The sequence below is a fragment of the Macrotis lagotis genome, chromosome 8 (assembly GCF_037893015.1).
Source record: "Macrotis lagotis isolate mMagLag1 chromosome 8, bilby.v1.9.chrom.fasta, whole genome shotgun sequence".
NCBI lineage: Eukaryota > Metazoa > Chordata > Mammalia > Peramelemorphia > Peramelidae > Macrotis > Macrotis lagotis.
The window spans coordinates 184,658,015-184,674,458 of record NC_133665.1 but is presented as its reverse complement, the minus strand read 5'-3'; the positions used below and the strand labels follow the sequence as shown (position 1 = coordinate 184,674,458).

Here is a 16,444-nt window from a genome sequence, read left to right as displayed (position 1 = left end):
CTCAGATACCAGCGGGGGTGACCCTGGGTCAGTCACTTAACCTCCACAACAGCCTCAGAAAGGGACAGAAGGCCACCAGAGGCTGTCTTGCTAGCCCAGTCCTATGGAGCTTGGGTCTTCCACATGAAATAAATTTACCTCAAATAATAACTAAGGGAACTTCCAAAAGGGGCCTTTTGAAGAAGAGATTCTCCTAAGCCCCTCAAGGATTCATTTGCTAGTGAAAGAGCGCCCAGGACATGTCTCTGGCCTCCTCTGATGCCTCTTCGCCTTCGTCAACCCTGGAAGAGCATGACGGATCAAATACTGGGTTTGGAATCAGAAGACTCCTCTTCCCTCTATTTGCCCCATTCCCTTATCTGTAAAATGGGTTGGAGAACTGCTCCAGTATCCATGACAAGAAATTCTCACCCCAACAACACTGGAGGCCCCGGAAAGAACACTGTCTGGAGTCAGGGCCCGGGGTTCAGATCCTGCTTCTGAGACTACCTGCGTGACCCTGGGCAAGTCATTGTCACCTCCCCAGGTCTCAGTTTCCTGATCTATACAAAGAGCTACATGTCCTGTAATATTCCTTCCAGTCATAATTCTACGACACCATGATGCTGGTGAGGGAGGAGGAGAGCCGGGAGTGGGGGAGGAGGCAAATATTTTTAATATTTTTAAGAGAAATGCAATATCCTTGCCTCCTGGACTAATTATCCTTCCATCTACCTTAAGGATGGGAGATGTTCCTCCTTATAGCAGTAACTGAATAAAAATGAAAATGGATGGAGTCAGAAATGCCAGTCTGCAGAAAGCTGCGAAAGGCAAGGAGAGGCCAGGGCTGAATGATGTCACAGGTTCTAGAAGGGGCCTGGGCAAGCATCATACCCACTCCATCATCCCAAAGGTTCCTCGCCTGGCTGTCTGAGAGCCCTCAAGAGCCCCACCAGAGAAGGGCCTGCCAAAGAGAAAACAGCTTCTTTGTCATCCCCAATTCAGCCCTCACATCTCGAAGGGTGTATGCCAAAGATGTGGTGGCCTGGGAGAGGTGAAGGGGCTCCCCAACTGTCAGAGGTGACTGAGAAAACATGTTTGAAACCCAGAACAAAGGGGCTGAGCAAGGAAGGCAGCCAAGGGGCATCATAGGCAGATGCTGGGGGACCCTCCTGATGAGGCTCCTCTGGACTGGGAGAGAAAGAACAAGTGAGGCCAAGGATGACAACCTCCCCAGAGGGAGGCACCCACGGCACACTCCACTCTCCAAGGACAAATGAAGCAGAGTGGAGAGTACTGGGCTTTGAATTGGCAAGACCAGGGTTCAAGTGTCTTGTTCCTGGACTATCCAGATGGCCAGAGTCCTTGGAGAGAAGTGAGCATTATTGGGTAGTGAGGCCTTTGAATGCCAAGGACATTGTGCATTTGATCCTAGACAATGGGCATGCTCAAAGAAAAACAATGAAGGTTCTAGGTTACATCCTCCCAGCACAGATGGACACCTTAAGAGGGAAAAAGGTCAAGGTAACAGTTCTCAAATTACCAGGATAAATTTTTCCACTGTGACTTTGGGCTTCCCGTCAAGGGCATCTCTGAGTCCTCCAAAAGGAAAGAACAAGGAGCCACCATCATCCTGCATTCACCTGGAGCTGCTTCCTGGGACCAGAGACCTGACAGGGAGGACCTGATGCTCTGAACCCCATCATGGTGCCCTATGTTGCCCTCATTGGGGAGAGCTTCCCTCAGCTCCATGGATCCAGCTGATTCCTGGCCTAATACCCTTCCATCCACCCCAACCTCCGGGGACCATCAACAATCCTAACAGCTCCTGCTTCTGGCCAAGGCAGGTCAGTCAAGTCCTCTAGGCTCCACCCAACATCCCTGACACTTACCAAACCAAAACCTTCCTCTCTGGTCACCATCTGCCCCGTTGGAGTATAAGCTCCTTGAGGGAAGGGACTGACTCCCCTTTATATCTGACCCCCCCCCCAGCACATGGTACATCACACACCCTTCATTAATGCTTTAAGGACAGCTAGGTAGTGCAGTGGATAGAGCACTAGGAGAACCTGAGTTCAAATCCGGTCTCAGACAATAATTACGTAGCTGTGTGACCTTGGGCAAATCACTTAACCCCACTGCCTTGCAAAAATTAAAAAAAAAATCAATGCTTTACATTCAGTCAGACATGGGGTTAGATGGGGACATTCAAGTTCTGCATGCACACACATACATGTGTATATGCATAGGTACATATGATTTTGTGTGTGTCATGTGTGCATTGTGACATGTGACCATGTGTGTGTATGCACCCACCAATCTTGAATGCATGCATGTGGTTGTATGATTTATGAACATCTGTATAATATATAGAGAATTGTGTTTAAAGAATTGATTTCTATTATTATATACTTTATTTTATGCATTTGGATTATATTAATCTGAGAAAGGGACTACAGGCATCACCAGATGACCAATGAAGGGGTTTCCTTGGTAAAAACAAAGGTGAAGAAGCCATGATTCCACTCAATCCCTTCCTTCCACGGAGACCCAGGGTGGGTAAGTAACTTACCCAAGGTCACAGAGCTGGTGACCAAGGCAGGCTGTGTGTAGGGTCCTTGGATTCCCAACCCAGCCCTCTCTCTCTCTCTCTTTCTGCTTCCCCATGAGACCTTCTACTTGAGAAGAGCCTGGAATGTCAGTTCTAATAACAATAATGCACATTGGGGAGAGAGAATTGATTTGATTAATTCTGCGTCTTGAAAGAAATGAAGCTCACCCTAGCAACAGAGCAGCATAATTACACGTGGCTGTCTCGGCCTTAATCAAGTTCTCCTTCTGCTCCTTTCATAAGAAAAACCTTGACTAAATAATCTTTTGTTCTGATGACCTGAAAGCCTTAGGGCACACAAAGAGCCTTGTCTGGCCATCCACCACTGGCGAATCCTGGGCTCCCCAGCGTGGCGTTGGTCCCTGACAGCCAGACCAGGATGGCCTCTCCACTGACAGAGATCATGATAAGAGGCAGAATGAGGATCTTCTGGTGACATCCTTAATGGCAAGATGATGAACAGGGCTGCTGAGAGATGTGAGGAGGTGGGCATGCCCTCAGGGTGGGATGCTCTTATCTGCTGAGCCATCAGAGCTTCCCAGCCCAACACACCAGACACATGGCCTTTCCATCATCTCTCAGCCTTCCTGGACAGACAGAGCCCTCATCCTGCACAAACTCCTCTGACACAAGGGATGGACCTCCAATGCAGGGTCCCCAGATGGCCAGAAAAGGGCTATTGAGGAAAATGGAGCTTTCCTTTCGTAGGAGTGGCAATGGAATCCTTCAGAAACAATCTTTGTCCAGTGACAAGTTCATCTAGACAGCCAAATGGCTAAATCTCCAAAATCTCCATTTGTTCTGATATGGGGGGGGGGGGGGGGGGAGTACAGCAATTTAAAGACACTGACTCTCCTGATTTCAGTTCAAAGCCCAGCTCTTAACTACTGTCACAAGGCTGAGTGAGTCATGTGACTGTTCTGTGACTCAGTTTCCTCTCTGTAAGAGAGTTGGGGACTAGATGGTCCATGAGCCTAGAACCTGAGTTCCAACCCCATTTCATACATCAGATGCCATTTGCAGTTTGTTCATTGATGAAATGAAGAGCTCCTCCCAGTTCTGAATCTATGGTCCATATTTCAACACAAGTGCCATTTGTTAGCAGAGGACCTGGGTTTGAATCCCAGGAAGCACCTCTGAATTCTTGGCTGGGTGACTTTGGGGCTCTTCCACCCAAAAAATAAATAAATAAATAGATAGATAGAATGGTGGCCGATTCAATGGCCCAGGAGACCAGCTCTAGATCCATGATGCTGTAACATTTTGCAAGAAACCCACGTACAAAGAGAAGGCACTGACTGGTCCTCCCTTTGCAACTGTCTCTATTTTTGATTTGAAAAAAAAATCCCCCCTCCCCTACAGTGTTCTCACAGAAAACCACACTAATTGAACACTCCTTCTCTTTATAAAGAAATAAATAGGATTTGAACCTGGAACAAGAACAGAGAAGCAATCAAAGCTTATGGTAATGCAAAGATCTGCTGATTTACGAGGAAATACCCTTGAGACAGAGAGACACACACACAAAAATGATAGTAGCCAAAAGATCTGTTTGAGGCTCCTCTGATGAACAAATGAAAATTAAATGGAGAAAAAATGAAATAGATCTGCCCTGCAGGATGCTAGAAAGGGGAAAGGTTAAAAAAAGAAATAAAGAAATAAAAAGATAGGGGAAAGAGAAGAAAAAGAAGAAAGAGGGAAGGGAAGAGGAAGGAAGAAAAGGGAAGATGGAAGGAGAAGGGGAGAAAGAAGGTCAATATTTCAGATTTAAAAAAAAAAGGCAGGGGAGTAGGAAGTTAGTGTCTCCACTACTCTATCAACATTCCACAGCAACGGCCAAAAACAAAGAACATCAGAAATATATAAACTGATGATTCTGAAATCAAGGAAAAAAATAAAGAAAAATCCAAGAGAAGAGAACCAGGGAAGGCTGGTAGACCTTCCAGTGTGGAAATTCCCACTAATTCAGATGGGTAATACATCCATTACTTGCAATCTTAGAGCTGCCTAGGACACCAAGAGGTTAAATGCTTTGACATATAGCCAGAATGGTCCAGAGGCAGAATTGGAGTCTAGGTCTTCTTTGCTTTTGAGGTCAAGTTGGTATCCTACACACACACACACACACACACACACACACACACACACACAAACACAAACACAAACACAAACACACACACACATATATATATATATATATATGTAGTATTTGTACTAACATTTATACATACATATATACACCCAAAGAAATATATTGCACGTTATTATACAAAAAGCACTATTACTATTATACTGTCAGAATACTTCTCTAATGGAAACATTTCTTTTTGTTTAGTTGTTTCAGTCCACATTAAAAGCATGACACTCATAGAAAAAATAGGGATTAAAGTATTTCCCTCCAGTGACTAAGCCTCTATATTGCTCAAAGTCTCCAACTGTTCCACAAGAATTATAAAGAATATAGCTCTCAAACTGAAAAATGCCTCGGAATCCACTCCCCCATTTTATATTTGAGGAAATCAAGGTCCAGGAAGCCGAGGCCATTGCCCATGAGAAAGTAGGATTGAACTCGGGTTCTTGGTCTATTGAGCCACCAGACTCATCCCTCAATAACCACTGAACTCTACAAATGACCATCAATGTTGGAAGGGCCCAAAGCAACTTCATTTCTCAAAGCCTCCATCCCACTTCCCAGGGTGGTCTGGCCCCCCAAAAGCTAGGCTCATGGGCCCATACCTTGTTCTTCATGAACTTGGAATGGCTCTTGTAGACCTCCACTTGTTTAATCTCTTCTTCACGTTCCTCCGTGTTAAGGACCCCATTGGCTTTCAGCATCTGGATCTCATCCTCCAGGTCTCGTATATTCCGCTCCAGAGAAGCAATTTTTGTATCCTGTCATGGAAAAACAGAGAGAAAATGTTCCATTCAGCACAAGATGGAATAGAATGGCAGGGAGTGATCCTTGGAATTCAAATACACTTCACTATGAAGCATAAACAGCCCTAAACACAGAAATAGACATGTATTAGGCAGGGAAAGAAAGCATTTTTAAGTATTTCCTACATTGTGGATACTATGTTAAGCAGGAGGGATACAAAGAAAGAAAAAAATCTATATTAGAATACATCTGTGTAAGCATAGAGTCTATAGAGATAACATACCTCCACAAAGAGATATGCTTTCATATATCTATATAAGACCTGTTATTTTAAGAAATATGCTAATCAAAGCTAGATTAGAATGTCTATACAGAGATTTATTTCTATTTATTAACATATCTATAATCCTGATAAAATATCTAATGCTATATTAAATGTTTATATGTATATCTATACAGATATCCACACATATATAAATATATTCTCATATATATATATATATATATATATATATACATCTATATTTTTTATTTCTGTGTATTTATGGCAGTAGTGGTTCAGATGATAGAATTCTGGACTTGGAATCAGGAACACTTAAGTTCAAATCCTACCTCAGATCTTTATTAGCTGAGTGTACTTAACATCAGTTTGCCTCAGTTTCCAAATCTGTAAATTAAGGATAATAAAGCACCTACCTCTCAGGGTTAAGGATCAGATAAGATTTGTAATTTGTTACTGTTTGTTGCTATTGTTGGGTCATTTCAGTCCTGTTCTATTCTTTGTGATTCCATGTGAGTGTTCTTAGCAAAGAAAGTGGAGTGGTTTGCCATTTCCTTCTCCAGGTTAGTTTAAAGATAAAGAAACTGAGGCAAACAGGGTTAAGTGATATGCCAAAAGTCAAATAGCTAGTAAGTGTCTAAGGGCAGATTTGAAGTCAGGAAAATGAATCCTTTCTGTAAATCTTTTTGCAAATATTAATTTGTTAATAAATGTCTGTTTAAAAAGAATCTTATACTTTTATGATCATGGAAATGATGTTATTCTAGTTAGACACCTAAATTTGCCTAGACTTGTCATATCTCACTGAGGACCAAATTTACCAGGCAAGTCAAACAGCAAATATATTCTAGAAAAAAGGGAGAAGATGATGACAAGGATTACAAAGACTCCTATTACTACTATTGCTATCGATGATGAGAACAATGAGGAATGGTGAGGAAGAAGAAGATGATGATCATAACTGCTGACATTTGTGGTATTTTTATAGTTTACAGAATAGTCGCTCTGAGACCATCACCTCATTTGGGCCTCCCAAAAAACACCCTACTGGGATAGTTACTAGAACAAGTTTCATTTTCTGCATTTCGTGGACAGAAAACCTAACTCATCAGTGATTTAATTAAAATTAATTAAAAATACTTAAATTAAAAATCAAAAATCAAAAGCACCTCTTTCTAGAACTGAAAGGGACTTCAGAAGCCAGTTGGCCAAACCCTCCTCTTTTTCAGATGAGGAAACTGAAGTCCAAGGAGGTTCCACAACTCTTCCAGGTCACATAGACAGTACATATCAGAAACAGGATTCGAAGCCATGTGCTCTGACCCAGAGTCAGGGCTCTTTCCCTTTTGGAACACTGTCTCATAAGTGCCAGAGTCATCCAGTACTTCACTCATTATCCATATCATACTGCCTAGCATTATTTATGTCAAAAATTTTACAATTTGGGACACAGTCCTCAAGTCTATATTTTAAAAATCACTTGTATCCATACAACAACGTTTTGTCCACATATATTTCATAACTGAACTAAGGAAGGAAGGCAAGTTGAAATTTGGCTCTGGAAGTGGGTGAAAGTCAAGTCCACTGACATGGATCAAAATGGCATCTAGAAATAGACATCTAAGAGAAAAAGGCAAAGCACCATAATGAGTGTGGATGCTCTAAGAATGGCACAATGCAGAGGAGAGAGAATGGGTGAAGCCTGGAGAAGAGGTTGATACTGACAGGAGGCCAGGACTAAGGAGAATCTGGACCAAGCAAATCAGAATTAATAAGTTATTAATAGGAATTAATTAATTAACGAGACTTCCTTCCATGACCAATCACGCACAGGATTAATTATCTATCCACCAAGTGCTCAGTAGCACTGTGCATCAACGAGAAGGTACTGGAGCTAAACTTCAAAGACAGAAAGGGATTTTAATAGCAGAACTAATGAGATAGGGCATTCCAGGAATGGGGGACAGCCTGTGCAAATAGGAGTAGGAGGTACAGCAAATAACTTTAACTTAGAGTTTAGGAAGAGAAAAGCCATAGCATCAGCCTGAAAAGGAAGATTGGGTAAAGGGCCAAATACGGTTGCCCGTGGAACTCATCAACAAGGAATTCAAGATACATGTGTGCAAAGAATGCAGGAAAAAAGACATCGAATCTAGGATGAATAAAAACAGAACCACAGTCCTCTAGGGAAGAGTGTAGGGAAGATGAGGCAGGTCAAGGAAAGGATTTTGCTTTTTGAGTCATGAAGGAAGGGGAAGAGGATAAAATGAGCACCACCAAAGCATTAAGACCACTGCTTTGAGTGGGCGCTTTGTTGTTCAGTCATTTCAGTCACATCTGACTCTTTGAGGCCCAATTTGGAGTTTTCTTGACAAAGACACTAGAGTAGTTTGCCATTTCCTTCTCCAGCTTATTTTACAGATGAAGAACTGAGTGGGTGGGTTGATGCTAATAAACAACAGTGGTTATTTTCCTCTATTTTCAATTCTAAAGAGAATTACCATCTTTTGAATAAAAAATAAAACTAAAAGAGTTAACTGGGAGTCAAAACCAGAAATAAGAGAGATGTTCAGAGAACACCTACATTTTCCTAAAATGTCCAATTCCCAAGCCCTGGATTCATTATGTCCCAATGTCATAAAGAGCTAGTTGATATAATGACTGATCTGGGGTTAGAAATCTTTGGAAGATCCTAAATAACAGATACTGAGACAAATTTCCTGATTTTCCACAAAGGGATGATAGTAGAGTCTGCCACTGATATGAAAGTGAGTTTCATTTGTGCCTCTAAAAAGATATAATAAATTATTAAAAGTGTGATTTGTGAACATTTCAAAAGAGAAAGCAATCATCAAGAACCAGAGTGACTTCATTGAGAATAGGTCATGCCCCACAAAGCACACTCTCTCTTTTTTTTTAACCAAATAACCAGATTTATCAAATCTAAGAAATGATGAAGACATATTTTACTTGGACTTTCACAAATCATTTAATAGAAGCTTCATCCTATCTTTGTTGACGACATGAAGAAATATGGAATAGACACCTATACCACCATGTAAATTAGGAAATAGGAGAATGATAGAACCCAAAGAGTTCTCCACTGACTTCACTGTCATCTTGGAGGGATGTTGCTGATAAAGAGTCTCAGAGATGGAGGTTTAGTCCTGTGCTTTTTAACATTTTTATCACTGACTTGGATGAAGGCATGGAAGACATTCTTGCCAAATTTGCAGATGTTGTGAAGTGGGAAAAGAGAGCTGTCATGATGGATGAGGTTATCCAAAAAGATCTCTAAAGGCTAGAATGAGAAACAGAATTTATGGAGATGGAAATTATGAGGGATCAATGTAAAAGCTCTATGCTTAGTTGAAAAACTATCAATATTAAAAGTTCAGATCTGAAGAACAGCTCAAGTGAAAAAGATCTGGGAATTTCAGTGGACCATAGCCTCAACATGACTCAATAGCCAACAGTATTATGAGATCCAATAATGTTATTGATATCCTGATGTTTGTCCTTCATTATCAAATGAGATCATGGCATCGGGGAGGCGATGCCATGACAAGCACATGAACTGGATTTGAGTGAGGGGGGCTGTATTTAGTCACCAGCCTCAGTTTCTCCTCCAGAGTCATCTAAGTTCACTGGTCAGATATGAATTAAGATGCCTGGAGATGGCCCTGGATTCAAAGCAATCAGGATTAAGTGACTTTCTCAAGGTCATACAGCTAGTAAGAGTCAAGTGTTTGAGGTGGGATTCAAACTCCCATTCTCCTAACTCCAAGGTCAGTGTTCTATCTACTGCACCACCAAGCTTCCCTTATTTATATCTAGTCTAATGTTGAGAAAGGAATGTTGTCAGGAATGAAGGGTCAACATTTTGCTATTCTTTGTCCTGGCAAGACAACTTATTAAGTAGGTTTTTTTTTTTTAATTCTAGACACACTTTAGGAAAGTTATTGACATTTGGAAAAAATTGTTAATAATAATAGTCATCTGAGTAATTGAAGGTTTTCAAAGGATTTTACATGCATAATGCTCACAATAGCAATAGGACAAGAATAAGACATTAAAGGTAGGCAAAGAAGGGACAAATTTATTCCTATATGCAAACAGCATTTTGGTTTACTTAGAAAAATGTATGGAATTAGCAAAGAAACTAGTCGCTGCCTACAAAATAATATTCCTCAAACAAACAATTTCTATATAACTACAAATCCCAAGAGACAATCACAGAAATAGAATTGATGACCTTCAGGGTCCCTTCTAGATCAAAGGCTCTGCCCTTATAACCACCATAAAAGAAATATTATTGTCCCCATTTTCCAGATAAGAAATTGAGGTTCTGAAAAGTAAACTGAGTTGTATAAGGGAGTATCTGGTCCTGGGTTGAAGTCCAGATCTCCTCATTCTAAGAGCAGCATAGTGCTGCCAAATAACTAGTCCTCTCCCATGTAAACTTCAATGCTGCTGGGTTCAAACAAGCAACAGATAATTATTAAGCACCAATGATGGACCAGGTCTGGTGGTGAGAGCTGGGGACTCAAAGACCAAAACAGTGCTGCCCTCAAGAAGTTTATATTCTAAGAGGGAGTCAATGTATAACTAGATACATACTCTAGGAAGTGTAGATAGGAGGACCCTACCAAGTGAGGCTTTTTACAGAAGGAGAGATGTTGGAAGAAAACCTAGGAAACCAATGAGGAAGATGAAGAGGGAGAGAATTTCAGGCTTGGAGGACAGGTCAGAGCAAAAGACATGAATTAGGACCAGTACAGAGGTCAATTCTACTGAAATAAAGCCTAAATGAAAGGGAATCAGGTGTAAAAAGACTGAAAAGTGTCATAAAGTCTTTATGTAGGAGATGGTACCTGAGTTGTTCCTTCTGTTTGCCAATGTGTTTATTTCTGAGACACATGTCAAGGATTCAGAAATGAATCTCACTATGTAAAAATTAGACAAAAAGGGTTTGTTTCAACAAGAACATAAGCAGGGTCCCCAAATCCTCTCCTTTTTTAAAGCTTAGTCTCAAATCACTTAAATGCTCATAATGAGTCTGAGATTACAATAAATGCTTTTGTTGACTGTTAAAAATATGATTACAGATCCTTCACATACTATGCCTTTTTTAAAACTTCAATTTATCACCAATGGGTGTAGAAACAGTTGATGTATGATGTTTGGCTGTTCTGAATTTGGCTTCCTACCAACACATAAGGTGTCAGTTAGCAATTAATGAAAATGCCATCTTTGAAAGGAGTTACATAGAGCTTTTCACTGGACTATTGGGAATCATATGAGACCAAGAAATCCCCAAATAGGTTGAAAGTTAAGTCCTATAACTTAGTGAAGGTTCATTGACCTCTTCCCACTGGAAGTTTAATTCTAATGGGAAGTAAAAAACAAATTTGTGAGATGGTTTTGGATTTAGGATAATTTTCCTAGACTAACGAACATCCTTTTCATTTTTATTCAGTCACAGGTGTTCTGTGTTATCTCAAGCTAGAAGAAGAATGAAAGGGTATTGTAGGAGACACTTCAGGAAGTATATGCTTTCTCTGTAATAATCCTGTCCCCATTTGGAAGACTGCTTCAAAGGAAGCAGAAATCGACCCTGGCAATCTACAGGAAGGATTGTGCCCAGCCAGAAAGAAATGTGAGAAAGTTATTTCAGTTCCCTCTAACAGTGGGAGATAAAGAAGACAAAGGGGATCTCAGGTTCAAAAGACAATGACCTTTGTCCTTGGACAAATGAGGCGATGGCTAGAAAAGCCAAGCAGCCGTGAAATGCAACTCCTGAAATGGGAAGCAAACAAAATGGCAGCTATTGCAATTGATTCTCCCATCCAGCTCATTTTGAGCAATTTCTTTTTTGCCACAAAAACCATTAAGATGAGAGAGACTGCTAAAATACTGTCATGTTAGATCATTCATCGTGTTACAAAAGTCTTAGTAGAGTTTTAAATTATTAGCTCCATTAAAGCTTAAAATAGCATTAAAGTTTGGGGGCACCATCCACTAGTCACTGTGCCTACCACTCATCTCCTTCTCCATGGCATAAGTTCTAGAAGATCTGACAATTCACCAAGATCCACACTCCCAGTTTTCCAAGGAAGAAGGCAATTTTGAACCAGGAGACTCCCACTCTGCTAGTAAGTAGAGAGCCACAACTTACATCAGCTGAACCCCAAAGGCTGAAGATTCTCTTTCCGGAGACCTACTAGTATCTATAATGAGGATGTACTCTCCTTTCTCAATAAATGTTACAAAAAGCCCAGATATTTCTAATGCAACAACCAATCACTCAAAAGAATAAACTAGATATGAGCAAGTTTTTAACTGGGAAGAAGTGAAATCTTGTGCTCAATGATGAAATCAATTAAGCCACATAGGAGATATGTTTGGATTCATAAAAGAATCAAACATACCTCTGAGTCTACATATAGCACAATTAAGCATTGCATCAGGAGTATTTAGCTAAAGGTCAATCTAGTTATGGGCAAGAATAAAAGGAGAAATGGAGCTCTCCCCTGCCCCACCCCTTTGAAGATTTTGTGAATTTTGAAAGGTCAGAAGTCTTGGGATTTCCCATCAAGGCTGGTAGTGGGGTATGCCCCCAAAACTATAGCTGATAACAAAAGACAATGATAAACACACCTAGCTCAAGGTAGACACTCCCAAGAAAGTAAACTTAGGGATTCCAAAATGGCACCAAATAATCACATAGGAGTTAAATAACTTGGTCACACAACTAGCAAATGTCTGATTTAGTATTTGAACTCCATTCCTGACTCCAAGTCAAACCATCTACTGTTAACCAAGTACATGAGACATTTTGTTGTCCACTGCACCTCAGAGAAATGCATTACATATATGGACACATCTGACCTACCCAACATCAGAGGAATAGTTCAAAGGATCATGTTATGGAGAAGAAAACTAAGATCCAGTGATGCTGGATGACTTGCCGAAGGGCATGAATCTAGTAAATACAGGAATCTTGTCTTCAGTTTATTGTAATCATCTAAACTTCAGTAGTCCATGAAAGGAAAGTGTTGAGTGTGGTTTTTTTCTGTAACTTTTTTTGGGTCCAAATACATCTGTCTATTGTATTATTTGTTTGAGGTATTTTTCAAATTTCATTTTATATTTCAATTTCTTGTTTCATTTATAGTTTATGTAGGTTATAATGAAATAGAGTAAACCCACAAACCAATAGCCTTTTTATCTTAGCTGAGGTCTACATCAAAAAAGTCCCTTACAGAATTAACATAATTTTATGGCTATTCAGAAGTCAATGCAAGGTCTTTTCTTCCTTTAATCTACCTGGATAAATACTTTCCTTCATTTTGTTAAAGCAGATTTGAATTTAATATGATCAATGAAGTTATTTAGAGGAAAGTATTTGAAAGACTAACAAGAAGAGAACAGTGAAAGGAGTAAGGAGAAAGTCAAGGAAATGGAGCCTGGAAGTCCCGGAATAATTCCTTCATATTTGAGGAGCTTTCACAAGGGAGCCCTCTCTTATCCCAATCATTTTAATTGTTATTCCAATATTTCCAGGTTGTTTTCTATCCTTGAGGAAACTCTCATCTCACCCAAGTGGGTTAATATGGAAACCCATCAGAAGATGAAAGAAGACATTGGAAATCTCAGAGAGAATGAGTTCACTGATGATGAAGAAGACATATAACTTTTCAGTTTTTAGTATGTGTCCTCTTCTTCTAAGAAGCATTATCTTTGGCCTCAAAAGCAAAGAGCAGGAACAGCTAATAAGGAAGTAACGTTGTTGTTGTTCAGTTATTTCAATCATGTCTGACTCTCTTGGGGTGATTTGCCATTTTCTTCTACAGTTCATTTTATAGATAAGGAAACTGAAGCAACAGGATTAAGTGAGGCTGGATTTGAACTCAGGTTTTCCTGACTCCAGGCCCAGTAGTCTAGATAGAATAGATAGCACCACCTAGCTACCTTTACAAATGATACCCAAGATAAATAAAAACATAGTAAAAGAATACCTTCATAAGTTAAAAGTAATATAGATGAGTGAATTATAATAAAGGATACTGAAAGAAAAGGAGAATTTGATTATATTTTTAATTCCAGATAAGTTTCATCATTTTTTTGTGAGGCAATCAGGGTTAAGTGACTTACCCAGGGTCACAAAGCTACTAAGTGTGAAGAGTGTGAGATCACATTTGAACTCAGGTCCTCTGACTCCAGGGCTAGAAGCCTATCCACTGTGCTACCTACTGTACCTCGGCTTCATCCTACTCATGTCTGGACTCCTCTCCTCTAGCCCCAATATGTGCTGCTCTCTCTGGCTCTGCGTCTCTCTCTCTCTCTGTCTCTGTCTGCTGTCTGTCTGTCTGTCTGTCTGTCTGTCTCTCTCTCTCTCTCTCTCTCTCTCTCTCTCTCTCTCTCTCTCCCCCCACCCACCACTTCTGAAAATCATGGTCCTGGGGAAAGAATGACAACCCAGCAGGAAAGGAGAGCTTCAGGGTAAATGGGTCTTCCAAGTGTAACATGTTAGAAGAAAAAAGTTTCTAAAACCTTTCCCCCCACAAGTCAGAAAGGGAGGCAATGGAAATATCATTGCCCCAACTAGACCAAGGAGAAAAATGGAGAATCCAAGAGGTTAACTAAATTATGCTCATCCACCTGTAGATATTCCGCCTCAGATCTGCCGGTTTCAAGACCAATCCTCCATCTCACAACAGCATGATCCCCCCAAGGAGATTGTGAGGACCCAATAAGATCAAATATGTAAAGTGCTGAGCATATCTTAAAAGTCTATATAAATGAGGGGCAGCTAGGTGGCACAGTGGATAAAGTACCAGCCCTGGAGTCAGGAGTACCTGGGTTCAAATCCGGTCTCAGACACTTAATAATTACCTAGCTGTGTGGCCTTGGGCAAGCCACTTAACCCCATTGCCTTGTAAAAAAAAAAATCTATATAAATGCTATAGTCACATGTAGGATTGGCAGCAAAATTTCCTGACTGGGTAACAGGCCTTGGTACCACAAGTCCCACCTCTAAAATAAGGGTTCTCTAGGGAGGCAAACTATTGACCTCCCCCCCAGTCCTCCAGGCCAGTGGTGAAAAACTTAACTGGAAAGGGGGCCACTCAGCTCTACCTTGCTGCTGACATATTATGTTAGAAAACCACAAATTAACATCATCTATGCTCTACAGTGCTTTTTTATTTTATTAAATATTTCCTCATTTTATTTTGATCTCTAGAGTTGTGGGGCCCTTAGCCTCCTGTTAGACCCCTCTACTCCAGACCACTCTCTAAAACAAATGTTCTTAACCCCTTCAGTGTTACAGATCTCTTCAACAGTCTGGTGAAGACTCCTGGACTCCTAAAGAAAATATTCAATTTCAATTAGACAGTCTAAAAATCATAAAGGATAGAGGAGTAGCTGAGCTCTACTGGCAAAGAATTTACTTATGAGAAATTCCCTACCTGTGTTACATATCACAGTTCTATATTTATGCCTGCATATATGCATATACCCAGAGTCTCAATAAAGCATCAATAAAATGAGGTAAGACATTTATTCTATGTCACTAGATTGTTGATAGGAAAATGCTTTGCAAATTCTGGAAATGAATTATTGTCATTTTATCAGGATATAAATAATGGTAGTAATGACAATAACAAAAATAAAATTCAAGATAAATTAACAGAAGAAAAGTTTATGAAGGTGATAAGAAAGCAAAGGGTTTTTTGTTACTGTCGGTTGAGTTAAAATAAACATTTAAAAATCAAACTGCAAACCCAATCCCAAATTATATACATCTCCATGTCCAATATATGTGCTCATTGCCTACATAAAACATACATAGTTACATGGATGCATACCACTAATCAAAATGACATTGGAGACCCTATTCTCCCTGATGGGGTGCCATGACTTTTCCTTCTGAACATCAAACATGATAGTCCTGTTACACTGATAAACAGATTTTGTTCCTCTCTAGGAACAGCAGAACACTGTGGGGGAAGGAGGGAGGGAGTAGGTGGGAAATCAGAAAGGCAACACAACTGAGTCATCCGCTGTGACAGTTGGGCCATTGCTGAGTGTCACCATGTACTCTCCTTCCACATGTACTAAGATGGGATCAGAAATTCAATACAAAAGATGAATGCCAATATCTTTTCTTTTCATTTTAACAAAGGGTCCTCAGAGTGCCCACAAAATCTTCCACAGTTTGGTGTGTTCTGTGCTTCAATCCAGGACATGGCAGAAAACAAGTGACCCAAAAAGGGTCAACTTAGTCTAAAGAAGACATGATCCAATGGGAAGGAAATGTCCCTGCCTAATTATATTACCCTCTATTTAAAATAAAACATGAAACTATTATTACTGGACACCACAGATTCTGGTTGGCTTCCCTTTTAAAATCTCTCTCACTGGAGATGGGAGTAGAACTTTCCAAACCTACAACCTTTGGCCATGTAGAGCTAGGCTGTCTCTGGAAGGATTTATTGTGTGGGGCTAACCACTGTTCTAAGGGGCCAAGTTAATCACTAGAGACAGAAGGAAAGGTTTGGCATGAAAAATGTTAAAAAAAAAAAAACGAACTCATGGCTCATCATGGTGGTGAGTCGGGTTTTATTTTTTGTTTTAATCATCAGACCTTGAAAAAATGAAAACTGTAGCATAAGAAGATATAAACTGGCCT

General features: G+C 40.3%; 1 protein-coding gene across 1 annotated transcript in view; it reads right to left on the bottom strand.

Moving 5' to 3' along the window:
• ERC2 (ELKS/RAB6-interacting/CAST family member 2) overlaps window positions 1-16,444 on the bottom strand; it is a 1,119,475-nt gene that overhangs the window by 725,439 nt on the left and 377,592 nt on the right.